The following is a 7,483-nucleotide window of genomic DNA, read 5'->3' on the forward strand; positions in this document are numbered from 1 at the left end:
GCAGCAGCTCTGATTCCAGCAACAGAAGATTTGGATCTGTGAGTAGCTCATACTGCAACTAAGTTAAGTGCCAGCTTCTCATAATCACACAGAACACAAGCAGCAAAGCTAAATGTGATTGTTGTGGTATTCTAGTGTATTCGTGCCAATACACATTTTTTTCTTCTTGTCCATAGCTAACGCTTTGACCTCTGAGTTGCTAGGAAAACTGAACCTGATAGGCACCATTACTGAAATATCTCCAAGCAAAAAAAGAAAAAAGTGGAATGGGAATCTGTGGCCATGAAAAAGTTGAAATTAACTGAAATTTCAAGAACCGCACCCTGTGCAACACTGACTGGAAAGCACTGATAATAACAAATTTGGTTTTGGAATAGAATTGACTGACTCATTTGGTGTCAGCTCTCATACTCAATTTTGTGAGGGCTCTTCCTTTGGTTTTGATTTTTTGTTCTATTCCCTGTTTGTTAACAAGGTAAAAGAATTTAAGACAGATGGGAAGTCACTAGAATCTGGGTAACTGGTTTCTGAGAGTATTCTTCCATCTGTTTCCATTTTCCTCTATATAGTGACTTTTTTCACTCTCTTTAAAGGGAATAAGCCAAATAAGAAGGAACAAATTTTTGGATCTGTTCTTAGAAGGTGATTTTTTTATTTTTTATTTTTTTTGCTTTGGTCTAAATCCAAAATCTGCAAATTCCTTCCTCAAGAGCTGCAAGAAATGACATGGTTTGGGTGTCAAGTTTTTTTTTGTTTTTTTTTTTTTTAAGTAAAAATTTTTAATTAAAACTCTTCTATTACTTCTTTCCTACACTGATAAAATATATGTAAAGAAAAACATTGATCATGCTGCTGAACCATTGTACTTGCAGAATTCACAAGGATCATGTTTGTCTATTGAACTGTTTCCTTGAACTTCTGTTTTCATGACATGTAGATGGATATGGCTACTGAATAGACTTCTAATGTTAATTAAAATTTGTTAAAATGGCTAAGGAACTTGTTATACTACTTCAGTACAGATTGTAGAAAAGTGAAACAGTACATTGCATCTATCTTGCATATACAGAGACTAAATACTTAACACTTTCTTAATAGTGGAAAGACAGTAACTATTTAAATAGCTTAAATCTACAGTCTTGTATTTAATGGAAATTTCCAAAATGAAAATATTCTATTAAACTAATTAGAAAATCCTTCCTTAGAGCATTTGGGTACTTCTGGAAAGTCTCTTTTAATATAGATTGCCTTTATGTATTAACATTAGCTCAAATACTTAATGTGAAATAATCCAATACTACCAGGTGGGGGGAGGGGGGTGGAATGGTAAATCTTCAATTTCTTATTGCTATGATTTCATGGAATGTGTATATATATATATATGGTGTCACGTTTCTTTCTAAAACAAATTGGTGTTATGCTGTTCTCATTATTCCGTCACTGCATAGAGAAAAACCTGACATATATGAGCAATCAAACATTGTAAATGTCCATTTTGGGACTTTTTTCAATGCAGCTGATGCATTTGCTGCTATTTTTAAGGCTAAGTGCACAGGATAACCTGAAAAGTTAGAATCCATTATACTCAATGAGGTGTGAATTTATAGGATTTTTATAAAGTCAGTCAGGGGCAGTGAAAATAAAACAGTATAATAACCTAACAAATATTCTAGGCTGACCTCATCTTCTGAGTTAATGTGATATCTAGCACTATAATCTGAGATTATGAATTCTGAAAAAAACTAAAAGCTTTCAAATAAGAGGTGGAAAAAGTTGCTGAAAATTCAGCATGTTCTGTAAACTGTTAGAAGAGCAAGATACAATATTTTTTTCTGCAAAAGTGCATCATCTCGTACAGTATATGCTTACATAGGCCATTTTACCCTTTCATTTGGCAGATATTTAAATGTACAATGTACTTTAGTACACTGAAATCTACGTCTGTATTTTGTGAGGGGATAGTTACTGAACAGTAAAGTTATAATGGCATAATCTAGCACTCAGGGGTATTTAATTACACGTAGATGTACTGAGTTATTCTTTGTATAGAAAATGTTATGATAAGCTATTAAACACATAAGTGTGGCTATTAAACATGTTTTTTTTTTAATGAACAAATTAGCAGAAACTGGTGTATTGAGTTTGCATGGAAAGGTTTTGGGGGTCTACAGGGGTTCTGTCAGAAGCTGCCAGAAGCTTCCCTATATCTGATAAAGCTAATGTCAGCCAGCTCCAAGATGGACCCACTGCTGGCCAATGCCACCCATCAACAATGGTGGTAGTGCCTCTGGGATAACGTACTCAAGAGTGGGGAATAGTTGCTGCACAGGAAAAACTTCTGCTGGAGAGGGAAGCAAGAAGACATGAGAGAAACAGCCCTGCAGAAGCCCAGGAGGAGGTGATCCAGGCACCAGAGCAGAGATTCCCCTGCAGCCAGTGGTGCAGCCCATGGTGAGGCAGGCCGTGCCCCTGCAGCCCATGGAGGTTCACAGCGGATCAGACATCCACCTGCAGCCCAGGGAGGAACCCACGCTGGAGCAGGGGGATGTCTGAAGGATGCTGTGGGAAGCCCTTGCTGGAGCAGGCTTTTGTTAGGACCTGTGGCCCCACAGAAAGAGGAGCACATACTGGGACAGGTTTGTTGCAGGAATTGTGACCCCTCAGAGGACCCATGATGGAGCCATTTATTCCTGAAAGGCTGCACCCATGGAAGGAACCCACGATGGAGCAGTTCATGAAGAACTGCAGCCTGTGTGAAGGACTCATGTTGGAGAAGTTCATGGAGGACTGTCTGTCACGGGAGGGACCCCACACTGGAGCAGGGGAAGAGAGTGAGGTTTCCTGTGCTGAGGAGGAAGGAGCAGCAAAGCCAACTGACCTCAACCCTCATTCTCCACACACTACATCACTGAAGAGAGGAAGTAGAGAATTCAGGAGTAAAGTTAAACCAAGAAAGAAAGGAGTGAGGAGAAGTTGTTTTTAAGATTTTTTCTATTATTATTTCTCATTATCATAGAACACCACCAGTCAAGATTTGTATTTTATAGAGCTACATAGAATGCCATAAATAGGCTTTGTGTCTTAGTAGTGCAGCTCTATAATAGTGAAGGCAATTCACATGAAGCATGAGAGCTACACTATCTTAAATCCTAGACTACCTTAAAGTTGTCATAATAAGACTTGAGTAGGTTTTTGGTATATACTGGAATAGGTGCAGTTCATGGACTGTATATACAATTTCATCTCCTGAATTCTCTCTGTGCTGCTTTTTGTCAAAAGGTTCCTCTAGTAAAGTTCACTGTATGTAGTGAAAATATGGGTGTGATTGAAGCACTGAGTGTTATTAGCAATGGACATATATAGATATATATATATTTGTCCATTGTCCATACAAATATATATATGCATGTGGATAATGCAACATCTATTCTGAACACCAGCTCACAAATCTGACACCTGTCCAGCATACCGTTCCAACTCTGCCTAGCAACACACCAACTCTTTGCAGCAACAATCCATCTGTCTGTGTTACCAATCCAACTGTTCACAAGAAAACCCAAAATCTTTCCAGGATCAATCAATCTCAGTATCCTGCCAAGCTATTTTCCCCTCAGTGTTAAAATGACACAGGTTCTTATGCAATAAACTACAGTTACAAAAATTAGATAACGAAAAAGGACAGAGGAAAACCAATTAAAGTTCAGCACCTGTGATAGATAAACCAGAATAATATTTTTTAGAAATCATATACTCTTACAACGCCTTCAACACTGGGCACATCTCCATATGGGAGTACAATGCATAACTTTGAACTGAAATTGAAAGGAAGATAATTTTCTGCAATCACAGAGAACATTTTACATTAGAAAATATGCAGTATTTCTTTGGGTGAGTGCTGAGTGCTTCATATATATTACAAAATTCTAAATGTAATTATCTGCCTTTATTTCTCTCTCTCTCTCTAATGCCATGAAAATAGCTATTTATGCATGTCATTTACCCTATTTCCAGTCTTATTTATTCTGTCTTTAAGCTCCAGTGACTCTGTGGTTCCCTGTGTCATTTTTTTTCATCTCGCAATACAGGTTCACAGAATAATTCCAATACATATCTTTGCTTCCTATGGTTCCAAAAGATAAAAGGGGCTGACAGGGACATCAAGCGATCTTTATACCACCTCATAGCCCAGAGTACGGCCAGCTATGGGGTGAGACCAGGCTGCTCACAGCTTGGTCCTGTTGTGACTTTAAATACTTCAAGGACAAAGCACAGCTTTTGGAGCAACCTGCTCCACTACCTCACTGGCCTCAAGAGGAAAATGTTTCTCCTTATATCCCATCTGAAACTTGCTTACCTTTTATTTCCTGCCCTTCCTCCCTGAAATTTGAGGAGCCTGGCTCCATCTTCTTGACAACCCGTGTGTCATCTGTGGGGTCTGTTAGCTACATTGGAGCTGTCCCTTCTCCAAGCTGATCCAGCTCTCCTGGTCTCTTCTCACAGGGTCACGCTCTCCAGCCCCTACTGCCTTGGAGGGCTTCCACTGAGCTCCCTCCCATTTGTCCATGTCTTTCCTGTCAGAAAAAAAAAAAAGCCTAAAACTGGATGCATAATCTAGGCGTCACCTGACAAGTGCCACACAGAAGGAGTCAAGTCATTCTCTCAATCAACTGGCTATGCCACTGCTCATACAGCCCAGAATGTTGTTGGCTGCATTTGCTGTCAGCACATACCATGGGACCACATTATTCTTGCTGCTCACCTCCAACCCAGGGCCTTTCCTGCAGAGCTGTTCCATGGCCTCTCCATCTCCAGACAGTGTTGTTGCAGGGGATTTTTTTTCTTCTAATCGGAAAACTTTCTTGGGATTTGTAGGGCTTGGAATTTGTCCCTGCTGAATGTCATAACATTTCGTAATGGCCCATTTCTTCAGCCTGTTTGGAGCCCTGTCCTTCAGTGTATTGACCATTACCCATAATTAGGAATCATCTGCAAAGTTGGTGAGAGTATGCTCTGTCACCTCCTGCTCATCATTGACAGAGATATTAAAGAGGAAAGACCCTGATGCAGACCCCTATTGTAGCTCACTTGTCACAGACATCCAGGTAAAGTATAACCCGTTAACCACCTTCTGAGCCCCATTATCCAAACATAACTGATCCATCTGGTTGTCTAATCATGCAGATGATAACATCCCTACTTCACTTCATCCCCACATCATGGACAACAGTGGCAAAAATTTGTTAAAGTCGAGGTAAATAACATCCACTACTGTTCCTGCATTGTCAGATCTAGTCATTTTAACATGGAAGACAAACGGGTTTTAAAGCACAATTTACTCTTGATAAATCCATGCTGGTCACTTTCAATCATCTATCAAACTTCATGTGCCCAGAAATGTGCTCCAACAGGACTCTATCCATGATTTTCCCAGGAACTGAAATGAGGCTGACTGACTGTAAAGCTCCTCATGTTGACCTTTTGGCCTTTTTGGAAGAAAGTTATGACATTTGCCTTTCTCCAGTCAACAGAGACTTCCATTTCCTTCTCAAATACTCTGAAAAGAAAATAAAACCAAATTGATATTTTAAAATATTTTCAAAGCTTGTACATTTTTCAATGAGTACATATTTCATTTTGTTGAATAACAATAGAAACATTGACATAGCACATCTCTTCAGGTATTTTAACATTTGATTTCAGCTGCAGTTGTATTCATTTCTCTGGTACATAAATTCTTCCAGATATAACTATCTACTACTGATATAAAGTTTCTGGCCACAGAATATATCTTGGAAATCCTCAAGAGGGTTGTTGCTTTGGCTTACTGGCAAGCGTACTGTAGCATGTAAGATGTCAGTAGAAATTAGAGATGCATGGATGTTAATATATGAACAAGCAACTTAGCTGAGGAATTCTTGAATGATTCTGAATTAACCTACACTTCACTGAATGGAAATTCAGGCAGCATTTCAAGTGAATTGTCCAAAGATTATTCTTGTGAATTAATAGTGTAGGTCTGAGTAGACAAATCTGCTAATTGCAATTAGAAAACAGTAGTAATTAAATGTTTCCTGAGAGTTTAGAAACTTTTTAAAAATGTTTTCTATTGCTTTCATTATTGCATTTCATTTAAAGTTCAGTTAATTCATATGGTCTAGGTTATGGGTCTTTAAAAAAAGGTTAACATCTATTTAAAATAATTAAAATAATGAAAAAAAGTGCCAGCATGACATATACTAGGTTACTTTCCTGTCTAGTCCATTGGACTAATTTCTCTTTTAGGCTCTTTTAGTCCTTAAATAGATCTGTCAGGATGATTTTTAAATCCCATTCACTTGCACAAGAAAATGACTTTCCACTGTTTTTTTTAAGCAGGAATCTTTATTTTCTCTTCTGATGGTACTGTCAGCATTCAGTGACTAGAGTTCCTAAATTATGGTGTCATTCTCAAAAACCACAGCAGCTGACAAACTAAGGTGGGAGTAGGTTCATTTTTTGTGCATTGAATTTTTGAGGTACCTGTGGAGAACACTGCCAACACAGAAAACTCTAATGCAAGATTTTCCTCACCTGCTGCTGAACAGAGTTAATGAGTGAGTTTTGTGCTTTATTTTGCTCTATTGATGTGCGGAAAACAGTTTTATTTATGCTTATAGCACAAGCAGCACATCTTACTGGTCCTACTGGCTTTTAAAAATAGCCATCTCCTTGTAAAATCTTCTGTGAAAATCAGGTCATCTTTATTTTTGATGTCTGAATCAGCACTGAGAAGCTGGGCATAATACACTGCTTGTCCTGTATACAATTGTTAAATACATGAACATATTATTATTTGTATTTCTGTATAATTTTTTTACACTATCCAACATGTCCTTAAGAGGAATTAGTATGTTAAAAATGGATCATAATAAATATGTAGTGGATTAAAATCTCATTTGGATTTAAAAAAAGGCAATGCTAAAGAGGACTAAACTAATGAAATGATTACTGATATTACAAAAATGTTCCAAGATATTCTTGGTATTTTATTAATTACAAATATTTCAGTCTGGAGAGGTAAGCTAATCGTCCTGGTCAGTAAAATCCAGCTCTCAGCAGATGTCCTTATTCGGATGAGTTGCCCTGTATGTACATCCTAAATAATTAGATTGTACATGGGTGGCTTGAACTTCATCGCTTGGTGCAAAGAGCTGACTTGCAGCTCTTCAGGTCGTGTGAACATAATTTGGGATCTGTAATGTAATGGAGGTTAGGCTTTGTGCACAGTTCACATGCTAGACTAACAACAGGGGATTTGTAGGGGTGAGAGGGTTGAATGGGTGAAAGCACCGCTGTATTACAGACTCACACTTTAAACCTAATTTGGAGATAGAATTTCACCTTTTCAACTCTTCCCTACACTCAGTTTCAAAGCACAATTGCCCATACATGCCATGACTTTGGCCCTGCAGTCATAAGCAGAGATGTCACAGTTAGTTGATCT

The sequence above is a fragment of the Neopsephotus bourkii genome, unplaced genomic scaffold (assembly GCF_033783945.1).
Source record: "Neopsephotus bourkii isolate Nb327-2 ecotype Australia unplaced genomic scaffold, CSIRO-AGI_Nbou_v1 NB_1346, whole genome shotgun sequence".
Classification (NCBI taxonomy): Eukaryota; Metazoa; Chordata; class Aves; order Psittaciformes; family Psittacidae; genus Neopsephotus; species Neopsephotus bourkii.